Raw genomic sequence first — 12,481 nt, forward strand, 5'->3', positions numbered from 1 at the left:
AAAGCCACGTGGTTTAGAACAGCTTGCAAAACATTGCGCTATCAAGATTCTCAGTCCAGCATAATGGTCTTCTAGCATATCACAGACTAATTCGGTATCCATCTTTATGTAATATGTGTAGTCAAGTAGGACTACTACGTAACCCGGTTTCCCCGGGGGGGTGTAATATGCAGCAGCTTAAAACTCCACGGCCTGTGAAACAGAAACGTTTGGTTTTGGCATAGGCTGGAATATACTCTATAAAGCAACCATCACTCTCCTTTATGGTCCTTTGTAGTTATAGCCACTGTAAAGTCGCAGTGACCATACACAACTGAGAGAACTGTGGGCAGAAGGCAAGAGAAAACAAAAAACAGAAAGAATAAGAAGAAACCTTCTGCTGAGAGGCGAGACCCGCTCTGGGCTACTGCGGAGGGAGGTAGAGGACCGGACCAGCATAACTACATCCCCCGGCAGGCAAACAGCTAGAATCACTCCGGAGGGTCGGGGCTCCGCTCCGGAGGTTTAAATTGTGAGGCAAAAGGCAGGAAATAAAACTACAGATCGGACCATAGACTGCCGGCTGACAAGATCAGATCACCACACGCTACTATACAGATAGCCAGGGCGCCCTCTTCACTAAGGACTTACCGAGACAAAAGCTAGCCTCCGGACAAATTGTCCCAGCAGATCGAGTGAGGCTCCTCACATCAGAAGCAGATCGGGACGAAAGTGGCGCGAAAACCCGCCATCTTGTTGGCGGCCCTACTTAATCCTCAAAGCGGTCGTGGTCTGCGAGGGAACAGACACAAGCGGAGGCAGCATAGTCCAGCAAAGGCACCTGGAGGAAGGTAAGAGTAAGAGATTTGCTCCGGTCCCCCTCACAATAGCGGAATCGGACGTGGGTACCCATAGCACGTACTCAGAACTAAGACCCACGTGGAGACAAGAAGACAGGGCTAATTCATTTTAATCTCACCCTACCAAGTTATAAAGCCTTAAAAACGAAAAACAACAAGCCATACATAATACACTGCTAGTCAACATCATTACCCACAATAGACTGTTAGCAAGAATTTATTTGCATAGCGCAATACCCTGAACTTAAGGCAGGCCCCTAGCCAAATAAGTATATAGCCTGCACCGGGTACAACTGAGCAGGAGACTCTCATAGATGCTGGGCCTGGCATGAAGTATACATATTCAAACAATCCTGTTAATGAACTAATTTGTATTTAGAGAGACACAGCTCCTTTACATATTACCCTCTATTGGAAATATCATTTATTCCTCCTAAACCTGAGAAGGAAGCACGAGAGGCTGACTTTATTTGGGAATCATCTTAGGAGTGTTAATAGAGGGTTCAGAGTTGCCAAACTGAGGAGCTGTTTAGTCCTAATAATCGGACTCCAGACCCCCCCTCCCTTTTCATAAGCTTTCCCACAGCTCAGAAGATGGATGCACATTAAGTGAGGTGGGGTGGACCCCCAAAAGGGAAAAAAAAAAATCACACATGCAAGAATTACCCCCTAACAAATGACCTAGACGCAGTAATTAACTTTTTTCAGCGACAGCTCTGAGTGGTTTATCTGATTAAAGCTCTCATTTATCTTACTATACTCTCATCTGGTATACTCTCATAAACACTACATGATGAAGAACAAAACACAAACTGTCAAGGAATGCCTCTCTAAATCCCAACTCAAACAAAAACAACTGAACAAAGGCTCCCCTTCACAGGAGGAAACTCTGGAAGCCAGCATGTCGGAGTCAACAGCAGCGCTCCCCACTGAGAATCAAAATAAGGAACTGCTCTCTCAAATTAAATCTGTCTTTCAGGAAGAATTGAAATCTGCACTGTTTGAATTACGGCAAGATATTAAAGAAATAGGTACCCGCACAGCGGAACTAGAAGAGAAAACAGATGCAATAGCAGAAGAGCTCCCCAATATACAGAAAGTCATGTCTGATCATGAAGAATACATACACAAATTGGAAGAACAAATAGAAGATCTCGAGAACAGATCCCGCAGATCTAATCTGCGAATCAGAAATTTACCAGAGTCTTATAAAAACCTGAATGACACCATGACTTTGCTTTTCCAACAACTGGTTCCAGATGTGGAGACAGAAAAAAACTCCTGATGGACAGAGTACATAGGGCCCTCACCAAGCCTCAACAATCCACCTCAAGAGACATAATCCTTAAAATGCACTATTTTCACGTAAAAGAACTTATCCTTAGGGAGGCAAGACAACTACAAACGATTAAATTTGAAGGACATGTAATTCAAATATATGCAGATGTTGCCCCAGTCACTCTGAGGAAAAGAAGAGAACTCAGACCCATTACATTGGCTCTCACAAAAGCCCAAATAAAATATAGATGGAACTTTCCCTTTAAATTGGCTTTTACGCATGCCAACATGACCTACACTTGCTCCACTCTGGATGAAGGAACAACTATTCTGCGCAGACTAGAGATTCCTTTTGAGTCTCAACAAACTACACCTAACCCGACTTCGCAGAGGAAACCTATCCAAAAAGAATGGACACCAGTGGGCAATCCCAAAAAACAAAGAAAATTAAAGAATTTGACAAACAATCATTCGGACTCTGAATCTCAAATGGAAGAAGAATGTTCCCCAACTTGACTTAGTGAGAGGACTAGATAAGTACTTTACTTATTTTGCTTTAGCCTTGAGATGTGATAGCCAGAGATACTCGGGCTTCACAAATTCATATTGCCCTGATGGGGTCTTTAAGCAGGCCCACTGTCTCCTAGACAGGCATTGGTTAGATCCTAATGCCCTATAGTAACCACCATGGACTATGTTTTAGACCCACTCAGGGGCTGTTGCTGTTTTTGTTATTCTTATAGTTATTACTATTGTTGATGTAACTGTTGTTAACACTGAATCCAATTTTCTCCCCCCTCTCACCCCATATCTTCCCTACCTTCCCCCTCATGCAACAAATATCTAAAGACAGACATACTCTCCACCTATATGTCCACCCCTTCCTTTCCGTTCCTCGCTTCCCTTTCCTCACACAGCACTTTCTGCATATACCACTCTCATACAACACTAGACCCTACCATATAGCGTGGAAATGTTGGAGTCCTCTTGAAGCTCACTTATCCCTCTCACCCTTCCCTCACCCACCTCTCCCTATCCCCTCTATGACCAAGAGTAACTGAGGCTATTGGTATCCTCCCCCACCCCCCCCCACCCCCATATACAGCAAACTTCTAACACTCCCCAACCATTTGTCTATCCCTTCATCTCCTCTACCCGCTCTCCTTTCTCACTGAGCCCTCCTGGAGCTCACCTAACCCTCTTACCCTTCCTTACCCACCTCTCCCTATTCCCCCTAAGATTGGAAATCACAGTGGCGTTTGATATCATAGGGTCCGCCACCCTCCACCCTACACCCATTACATTATTACAAGAATCCCTGGCTGGGGATATTAACGTTAAGTTTAAAATTATTTGTTTTCTTTTCATTTATGTACTAAATGTTTGGATATGTCAACAATCATATGTGATCCACATAATGGATCTGTACTATTTAATAAAGGTTTTTCTCTGTTATTTAGATTTTCAAGGTGTTCCCATAAAGCTGAAGTGCATGCCTTCTGTTCAGTACAGCCTATCAATGCTACTACTTGAGCTTCAGGTGGGTCCCGGCTCTCTCCCTCAGAACTGCAAGGGGCATATTGTTTTCATACTCACTACAAACAACATACACTATCTTCTCTATATCCTCTATGTGACACTCTATAGGCTAGGTGATATTGATATACTTTGTATTCTCACATGTCTATAAAAATTCTCTCACACAATGTCAGAGGACTTAACTCTGACATCAAGAGGAAAAAAGCAATCACCACTTATAAGTCATTACAAGCCCATATTGTTATGATACAAGAGACCCATTTCTCTAGAAATTTCGCCCCCAAGTATTGGGATATATCATACACTACACAATATCACGCTGTAAGTGGGAAGAAAAAATGTGGGGTAACTATATTATTACACTCCTCTCTGAACTTCAAGGAGGAAGAAATCATTAGAGACAAAGAAGGAAGGTTTCTAGTGGTGAGAGGATTAATTCAAAACACTCCAATCCTATTAGTTAATGTCTATGCCCCCAATGAACATCAGGCACCATTTCTGACGAAATTAAGTAAACTATTGACTCAATGGAAAAGACACAAAATCATTATGGGGGGTGACTTCAATCTATCTCTAGACCAGACACTAGACAGGACCACTAATAAAACTTCACAATCACGACCCCCTAGCTCCTCTGTAAATATCTTAAAAGACTTCTCCCTAGATCATAACTTAATTGACAGCTGGCGGTCCCTGAATGATAAGGTTAGAGATTACACTTATTTTTCCCCAATGCATTGCACCCAATCTAGACTGGACTACATTTTTCTAAGCCAAATCCTGCTACCACTTTTGTCCACAGCTAAGATCCTGAATTGTCCCTGGTCTGACCACTCTATAGTTGAAGTCACCATATCGGGGGTACTAAACCCAAACAGAACCAAATCTTGGTCCCTAAACACTAAGCTATTACAAGATGCTTTAACTTCACAAAAAATTAGAGATCAAGTGAGCGAATTCATAAGACTTAACTCAGGCAGCATTTCTAATCCTACGTTTGTCTGGGGAGCATTGAAAGCCTACATTAGAGGCAGCTTAATTGCAGAAGCTAGCAAACAAAACAAACAAAATAAAGCTAAGCTCGTACAACTACAATCAGAAGCTAATATACTGCGAACACAATTCACGGCTAATACCAGCAAAAAAATAAAAAATAAACTTAAAGCTATAAATGATGAGCTCGATAAGCTCTTAAATAAAGAAGCAGTCAGATCAATTAGACAGCTAAACACCCACTACTACATATACGGGAATAAACCCGATAAAATGCTAGCTAATAGACTTAAAGAAATTACCAGAAACACTACAGTACCACAACTTCAACTACCTGACAACAAAAACACTAATGACCCACTTAAGATTGCCAATGCTTTTGCTGACTACTACAGCGCCCTCTATAACCTTCCCGCAGGTAAGAAAGACACCGATAGTTCCAAAGACTTAAGCTCATTCCTAGGCTCCAGCAAGCTTCCGACAATTACTGAGGAGGAACGCAACAACTTAAACGCACCCATATCTGAGTTAGAGATTAAAAACACCATAAAAACTCTAAAAAGCTCCAAGACACCTGGTCCGGATGGATACCCAGGAATCTTTTATAAGATATTTCAAGAGGAAATTACACCCCTCCTCTCTCAAATGTTTAATTCTATAATGCAAACGAAAGAAATTCCTAAAGAAATGCTTATGGCAAGAATATCAGTTATCCCAAAACCAGGAAAGAATAAGCAACACTGTCAGAACTATAGGCCCATCTCATTGATAAATCAAGATGTCAAAATTTTCACTAAAATCTTAGCAAATAGATTTAACCCCATACTCGAAAGACTAATTCACCCGGACCAGGTGGGTTTTATCAGAAATAGGGAAGCCCCAGATAACACACGTAAAATAATAGATCTGATCAATTTGGCCTCAGTAGAAAAAACACCTTCTCTGCTCCTCTCTTTGGATGCAGAGAAGGCGTTCGATAGGATTAACTGGAAATATATGTTCGCAGTGCTAGAAAAAACAGGGATCTCGGGGGCATTCTATGATGCTCTCACGATGCTATATTCCCACCCCTCAGCCTTTGTTAAACTGTCAGGATATCAATCTAAGTTTGTACAGATTAGGAATGGGACTAGACAGGGGTGCCCCCTGTCCCCACTTCTGTTCGCTCTTTGTATCGAGCCATTGGCCATCCAGATCAGAAATAACCCTGACATCTCGGGTATACGACTGGGAGACAAGGAATATAAAATCTCGCTATTCGCGGATGATATCATATTATTTTTGACTAAACCCCTACTCTCCCTCCCCCCGCTATATGCAATGCTGCACCAATATGGAACCCTATCGGGGTACAAAATAAATGGAGACAAATGTGAAGCGCTTAGTATTAACCTACCCCAACACACCAAAAAACTCCTAGAAATTAATTTCTCATTTACATGGGCGAAGAAAAAACTTAAATACCTAGGAATATATCTCACAGCAGACATTCATTCCTTATATCAAGCAAATTACCCCCCAATGTATACACACATTAGGAACTTGATCACGAAATGTCTGAAGCTTAAAATTTCTTTTTATGGTAGGATAATATCCACAAAGATGACCTTACTCCCGAAGCTTTTATACTTATTTCGATCCCTACCAATCTCTGTCCCTATAGCGGAACTTAATGCCCTACAGAAGGATATCTTGCGTTTTATGTGGCAGGGGAAACGAGCCAGAATAAATAAAAGAATCATGTGCACACATAGAAGGGAGGGAGGCGTAGGTCTCCCTGACCTGATCTCCTACTATTACTCGGCCCGCATGGCCCAAACAACACATTGGTTTAAACAGAAGTTACAACCTTTATGGATAGAGATGGAATCACAGATTGCTAACACGAATCAACTCTCTAGGTTACTTTGGACCCCAAAAAAACTTAGTACCACTCCACTACTTAAATTTGTAGCAATATCCCACACAATCTTCTTGTGGAATAAACTGATTACCAAATTCCCCATAGTTCACAATAACTCTAGGCTGACTCCCTTAGTATTACCACAGACCACAATAGAGTCAAATATACAAAACAAATGGGCTAATAAGGGACTTTATAGGATTGCTGATGTATACATAGACGGAGACTTCCTCACATACGAACAATATAGAGACATAGACCCACACGATAGAAATATATGGTATCACTACTTGCAGTTAAAATCCAGAACAAGAGAAATAACAGGGCTCTTGAGACTGCCAGTGAGTACAGCTTTTGAGTCAATATGCCTGTCCAGGGAGATGACGCATGGGACAATCTCCCTACTATACCCTACATTCAATAACCAATTTAAAGAAACAAAATCCCCAAATATATTGAAGTGGGAACAAGACTTAAATAAGACCTGGCCACTGGAAACTTGGAAGACTAACCTAGCAAAGGGTCTCTCGTTTACACACAATGCCATCATGAAGGAGAACTACCTTAAGATAGCGTTCAAATGGTACATTTACCCAACTAGATATGGAGACTCGAATAAACCTTCTATAAACCCCTGTTACAGAGGTTGTAATGATAGGGGCACGTATATTCATATGTGGTGGGAGTGTGGTAGGGCTAGAGAGATATGGGAAAAAACCTCAGAATACCTCAGTTTAATATTCCATAAGAACATCACATTATCCCCCGAACAAGCATTATTACACTTCCCGATTCCTAGCATCCTAAAACAACACCAAAAAATAGTGATGACCATCTGCACAGTAGTCAGAATCTGTATTGCTCAATACTGGAAAACAACATCTCCGAGTTTCACATTTATCAAGAATAAAATCATTTACCACTATGAAATGGCTAGTTTAGCAGCAGATACCTTAAATACGAAGGAGGAATTTATTGCCCAATGGGAACCTTTCATTATGTACCATGAAGCCAACAGGCAAAGAATTACAGAGACATGTGGGGTTAGCCCCACAGACACAAGAGAGATGGGGAGAGAGCCGGGATCAACTGTCAACGGATAACCATGGTATATTTAACACTTGTATTATTCTGAAAGCATAGACTGTTGACTACTTAACCCTTATGTTTTAGATTTCGTAAATTAGGATATGTTATGTTCTGAGTTGTGGCTAACTGTAATAAGAATCTAAGACACCTACGGACTTTAGAGTAAGAACACCTGAACTTTTGAACCTTAAAACTGTTAAAGAGAGATATGAACCTGACAACATTTGAAATGCATTTATTGTACTTATATGCTGATTGTACATGTCTGAATTTGTTATGTTTTTGGAACTAAAATTAATAAAAACTTTTTTCAAAATAAAAAAATATCTGATTTGAATATAGTAACACAGCCAATTGCAAATATATTTGAAGTCTTTAGAAATGATACTCATCACACAACTATATCCAAAACAATTCTGAATCAAGGATGCGCAATTACGCTTTAAAGAATTGCACAATGATCACGAAAGATATAATAGAACACGCGTGAACATGTGTTTGCTGTAACAGTCTAAGATAAGGGAAGGGGAAAAAGCAGGGACAATTAGAGGGGTTTGTAGCACTCTCATTCCTTTTAAAGTAATGCCATGTATCTAAACCATGGATAAAGTAATGTGATAGGGTAATAAAAACAGAAAAGTTTAATTGGTTAATTTAAAAAACTAGTAAGGACCACACAGTCCTCTACACACAAGACTGTGTAAAGATAGATAGTGATATAAAAACAACCTATGTGAGCTAAGCCTAAAACACGTACCAAAGCCCTGTGGTATATGCTCCCCTGTATTCCTGGCCAATAACTGGATACGTTGGCTTCAGGTGACAGGAGCACAACCCCAAGGCAGAGAATTGGTGCGTAAGGCTGAATACAAAGACAGAAAATATCCCTAAGTTACAAGGGATCTCGTGGGTTCAAGGACCCCAAACAAACGCGTTTCGGCCGTGGAGCTGGCCTTTCTCAATGTTTACTGCAAAAGTTTTCAAGCCGAGTGACCGAGAGCGGCTTCTTTTTAACTCCTACCCATGTTTTAGTTAGCCAATCCAAGCCCAGTACAAAACACACCTCTGTTATTTGCCAATCAGATTGTTGTATGACGTAGGACCACCTCCCTACTATTGGGCAAAGTCTGCCTTACTCCCAAACCAAGTACCGTTAACTTAGTCAAATACTGCTTAATTATAATAGTACATTTGTAGATAAAAAGGTAAGACGATCAAAATCGTGATTACTTCTACCTTTCTACACTAGTGTAGTATAATCTTAGTATCGGAATTCGAAGGACGCCATCTTGGATGACATCATTTAAAGGACCAGCCATTCGTCGGGTAGTCGACGTGCAGGAAGGATGTTCCACGCCGGAGGTCTTGAAGATGGAGCCACTCCTCGTCGGATGGATGAAGATAGAAGATGCCGCTTGGATGAAGATGTCTGCCGGTCCGGATATCCACTTCTGCCCAGATAGGATGAAGACTTCTGCCGGTCTGGATGTCCTCTTCTGCCCCATCGGATGAAGACTTCGGCCCAGCTGGGTGAAGATGACTCAAGGTAGGGAGATCTTCAGGGGGTTAGTGTTAGGTTTATTTAAGGGGGGTTTGGGTGGGTTAGAGTAGGGGTATGTGGGTGGTGGGTTTTAATGTTGGGGGGTTGTATTTTTTTACAGGCAAAAGAGCTGATTACTTTGGGGCAATGCCCCGCAAAAAGCCCTTTTAAGGGCTGGTAAAAGAGCTGGTTACTTGGTAATGTAGAATAGGGTAGGGACTTTGATTATTTTTTTTTATTTTTTATTTTATTAGGGGGCTTAGATTAGGTGTAATTAGTTTAAAACTCTTGTAATATTTTTTTATTTTCTGTAATTTAGTGTGGTTTTTTTGTAATTTAGTTAAGTTTATTTAATTGTATTTAACTGTAGGTATTGGTAGCTAATTTATTTAATTAATTTAATGATAGTGTAGGTTTAATTGTAACTTAGGTTAGGATTTATTTTACAGGTAATTTTGTATTTCTTTTAGCTAGGTAGTTATTAAATAGTTAATAACTATTTAATAACTATTGTATCTAGTTAAAATAAATACAAAGTTGCCTGTAAAATAAATATAAATCCTAAGATAGCTACAATGTAATTATTAATTACATTGTAGCTATCTTAGGGTTTATTTTATAGGTAAGTATTTAGTTTTAAATTGGAATAATTTATTTAAAGATAGTGTAGTGTTAGGTGTAATTGTAACTTAGGTTAGTTTTTATTTTACAGGTAATTTTGTATTTATTTTAGCTAGGTAGCTGTTAAATAGTTAATAACTATTTAATAGCTATTGTACCTAGTTAAAATAAATACAAACTTGCCTGTAAAATAAAAATAAAATCCTAAAATAGTTACAATGGTTTATTTTTTTATTTTATTTTTTTTTAATTCTTTTTATTGAGGGCAAAACAATGTTTTCACAATCAGCACATAGTACAGTCATTATATCAAACTTTCACATCATAACTGATTGACCAAGTTGTACATAAAAATATTACAGTCCTCATTTTTCTTCCCCATTTCCTTGGCATGGTGGGTCACTTTTGGGCCCATGAAACAATGTTGATTTGTATCCAGGGGTTAAGAAAGATCAAAATAAACTAAACATGACAAATTGCATCTTAGGAGATAACGGTTTGGTGAAGACAGGGTTAGGAAAAAAAAAAAAGATGCCGTAAACCATAACTGATCACAGAGGTGGCATATACAATGATACAGTATAGTATTATTAGGTGTAGCACAATTATGAAGATGAAATTGAAAATTAGACCTTCATACTTGTCTCAACTAACATGACGATATCACAGAAGAACTGAGTCCCTTAATGGTCAATAGTGACAGAAAGAATAGCTGTGGGAGGAGGTAAACTCATGGGAGAAATCTTGTTGAAATATTAAGAGGGTTTAGCGCAGGAAAGTGCCATCATCCAAATCATTAACGCTTGGGTATGATACATGTCTAACAAGCGGTGATATTCATATAAACTGGGACGTAATTTGCTACCTAAGGAAGATAAAAATGTTAGGCACTTGGCCGCTGTCTCGGCCGCAGGCAACTAAGCCAGCGCCTATGTGTTAGTTGATTTTAGGGGATACCTTCATATAAGAGCCTATGAAAAGTCATACGGCTAGATTTAGAGTTTTGTCGGTAACGACCCGCGTAGCTAACGCTGGCTTTTTTCTGGCCGCACCTTTTAAATAACTCTGGTATTGAGAGTACACAGAATGGCTGCGTTAGGCTCCAAAAAAGGAGCGTAGAGCATATTTAACGCAACTTCAACTCTCGATACCAGAGTTGCTTACGGACGCGGCCAGCTTCAAAAACGTGCTCGTGCATGATTTCCCCATAGAAAACAATGGGGTTGTTTGAGCTGAAAAAAAACCTAACACCTGCAAAAAAGCCGCGTTCAGCTCCTAACGCAGCCCCATTGTTTGCTATGGGGAAACACTTCCTAGGTCTGCACCTAACAGTCTAACATGTACCCCGAGTCTAAACACCCCTAACCTTACACTTATTAACCCCTAATCTGCCGCCCCCGCTATCGCTGACCCCTGCATATTATTTTTAACCCCTAATCTGCCGCTCCGTACACCCCCGCGACCTACATTATCCCTATGTACCCCTAATCTGCTGCCCTAACATCGCCGACCCCTATATTATTTTTATTAACCCCTAATCTGCTGCCCCCAACGTCGCCTCCACCTAACTACACTTATTAACCCTAATCTACCGACCGGACCTGAGCGCTACTATAATAAATGTATTAACCCCTAATCCGCCTCACTCCCGCCTCAATAACCCTATAATAAATAGTATTAACCCCTAATCTGCCCTCCCTAACATTGCCGACACCTAACTTCAAGTATTAACCCCTAATCTGCCGACAAGAGCTCACCGCTATTCTAATAAATGTATTAACCCCTAAAGCTAAGTCTAACCCTAACACTAACACCCCCTAAGTTAAATATAATTTAAATCTAACAAAATAAATTAACTCTTATTAAATAAATTATTCCTATTTAAAGCTAAATACTTACCTGTAAAATAAACCCTAATATAGCTACAATATAAATTATAATTATATTATAGCTATTTTAGGATTTATATTTATTTTACAGGTAACTTTGTATTTATTTTAACCAGGTACAATAGCTATCAAATAGTTAAGAACGATTTAATAGCTAAAATAGTTAAAATAATTACAAAATTACCTGTAAAATAAATCCTAACCTAAGTTACAATTAAACCTAACACTACACTATCAATAAATTAATTAAATAAAATACCTACAATTATCTACAATTAAACCTAACACTACACTATCAATAAATAAATTAAATACAATTCCTACAAATAAATACAATTAAATAAACTAACTAAAGTACAAAAAATAAAAAAGAACTAAGTTACAAAAAATAAAAAATATTTACAAACATTAGAAAAAAATTACAACAATTTTAAACTAATTACACCTACTCTAAGCCCCCTAATAAAATAACAAAGACCCCCAAAATAAAAAAATGCCCTACCCTATTCTAAATTACAAAAGTTCAAAGCTCTTTTACCTTACCAGCCCTGAACAGGGCCCTTTGCGGGGCATGCCCCAAAGAATTCAGCTCTTTTGCCTGTAAAAAAAACACATACAATACCCCCCCCAACATTACAACCCACCACCCACATACCCCTAATCTAACCCAAACCCCCCTTAAATAAACCTAACACTAAGCCCCTGAAGATCTCCCTACCTTATCTTCACCATACCAGGTTCACCGATCGATCCAGAAGAGCTCCTCCGATGTCGTGATCCAAGCCCAAGC

Source organism: Bombina bombina, chromosome 3, assembly GCF_027579735.1.
Source record: "Bombina bombina isolate aBomBom1 chromosome 3, aBomBom1.pri, whole genome shotgun sequence".
Lineage (NCBI taxonomy): Eukaryota > Metazoa > Chordata > Amphibia > Anura > Bombinatoridae > Bombina > Bombina bombina.